The sequence below is a fragment of the Rhincodon typus genome, chromosome 9, assembly GCF_021869965.1.
Source record: "Rhincodon typus isolate 14 chromosome 9, sRhiTyp1.1, whole genome shotgun sequence".
In the NCBI taxonomy this organism is placed as follows: domain Eukaryota; kingdom Metazoa; phylum Chordata; class Chondrichthyes; order Orectolobiformes; family Rhincodontidae; genus Rhincodon; species Rhincodon typus.
The window spans coordinates 20,251,086-20,252,898 of record NC_063340.1 but is presented as its reverse complement, the minus strand read 5'-3'; the positions used below and the strand labels follow the sequence as shown (position 1 = coordinate 20,252,898).

Genomic DNA, 1,813 nt, shown 5'->3' with positions numbered 1-1,813 from the left:
CTGCAAGCCACATCAGGTTTTGTGGAGTTATTCTCCCCGCAAAGCTGAGCAAGTTTTCTTTTTATCTTACATTCATGGACTCATTGCCGCAGAACAGCTGCCAACATCATCAAAGATCCATCCCACCTGGGTAATGCTCTCCCACAATCTCTTCTGTCAGGCAGAGGATACAGAAGCTTGAATACATGCACCAACCAGCAGGTTCAAGAACAGCTTCTTCCCTACTATTATTAGACTGATGAAAGGACTCTCTAACTTCAAATAATGCTGATCTCGCTAATGTTGATCTTACCTAGCGCACAATCTGTGCGGTGTAACCTGTATGCCTCTGTCCTGGTTTCTTTTTCACATTTGATCTGTATGTCCTTGCTTACTATGATCTGCCTGTACTGCTCGTAAAGAAAGCTTTTCACAGCACTTAGGTACACGTGACAATAAACAAATCAAATATCACACTCGTCACTTTCGGTGTGCCCTCATGATGATAGTCAGACCCATTTCCACCCCACTTTCCATGCACCATTCCCACAGCAACTCACCACTCACTGGAGATCCCAGAACCAATGTCCTTTAGGGAAGGAAACTGCCATCCTTACCTGGTCTGGCCTACATGTGGCTCCAGACCAACAGAATTGTGGTTGACACTTAAACTGCTCTCTGGGTAATTAGGGATGGGCAATAAATGCTGCCTGGCTAGCAACGCCCTCATCCCACGAATGAATAAAGAAAAGAAAAATCTGGCATCTGTGGCACAAGTGCCACAATTAAAGGCACCTGGACAACCATTGTTAATCTTGACCTGCCCTTCGAATATGGCAGACAAGGGGAGATCTAAGATAGGCATCACATCTCTGCCCTGAATTTTTCTTGATGCAGAACTCAATACATGCACAGGAAAACAGCTACCATTGTTAGCTGTCTCACAAATAGGAATTGAACAACATTAAATTTATTTTTAGTTCTGAAGAAATCATAACAGTTCTATGATTCTATGACTTGAAATGTTAGCCGTTTCTCGCTCCACAGATGCTGCCAGACCTGTTGACTTCTTCCAGAACTGTTTTTGTTTTGAGCATCTGCAATAATTTATTTTTAATTTTATTTCATAGCTCCAGTCTCTGAGACCCGTATAGAATCAAAGAATAACTGCAGTGTCAACAACTCACTTAATTAAGAAAAGGTTAACAACTTCCTAAACTATCTCTTTTGCATTATTGCTACCGTTACGTTACCCACCTCACAATCGATTTACAGAGCTTCCGCGTAGTTAAACGCGACCAGACCATCAACGTTCAAAGCCGGTTCTAACTTCCTAATTTACCCTGACATAATCTTTCTTTGTACAATGTACAGCCCCACAAAAGCAGGGCCACAAAAAATTGATGAAAACTCTGAGTGTTCCTCTCCACGGAAATCTTTAGTAAAAGGCGAAAGATTTATACGATCTGAAGAGAAACCAGAGTATACTGCAAAAAGATTCCAACCCCTGACACCCAAGTAGTAGCGTCCCTCTTTTACGTTATATTGAGCTGCAACAACTATTATTCCAGCAAAATAGATTATCATAGATTAACATTGTATGAGGAGAACTAATTGAAATATTAAATCCTATGGGAGAGCCACTATCAAATATGAAGTTTTATTTCTTTTCTTTGTAAAGTGCTGTGTTGAATATTATGGATATGTAAATGAGTTGAGTTTTGTGTGGGCTAGGTTCAGTGACGTGAATAATTCTGATTTAATCGGTGACGTGTTGTTTGTTTATCCTCTACATATGTTTGAACATTCGGATTAAAATTTTGAATTAATGCAG

General features: G+C 40.3%; 1 non-coding gene across 1 annotated transcript; it reads right to left on the bottom strand.

Annotated features, from left to right (window-relative positions):
* Positions 1-1,352: 1,352 nt before the first annotated feature.
* On the bottom strand, positions 1,353-1,465 carry LOC125484123. Its single transcript, XR_007262978.1, has one exon. It is a non-coding gene; the product is annotated as a U5 spliceosomal RNA (small nuclear RNA).
* Positions 1,466-1,813: the final 348 nt, after the last annotated feature.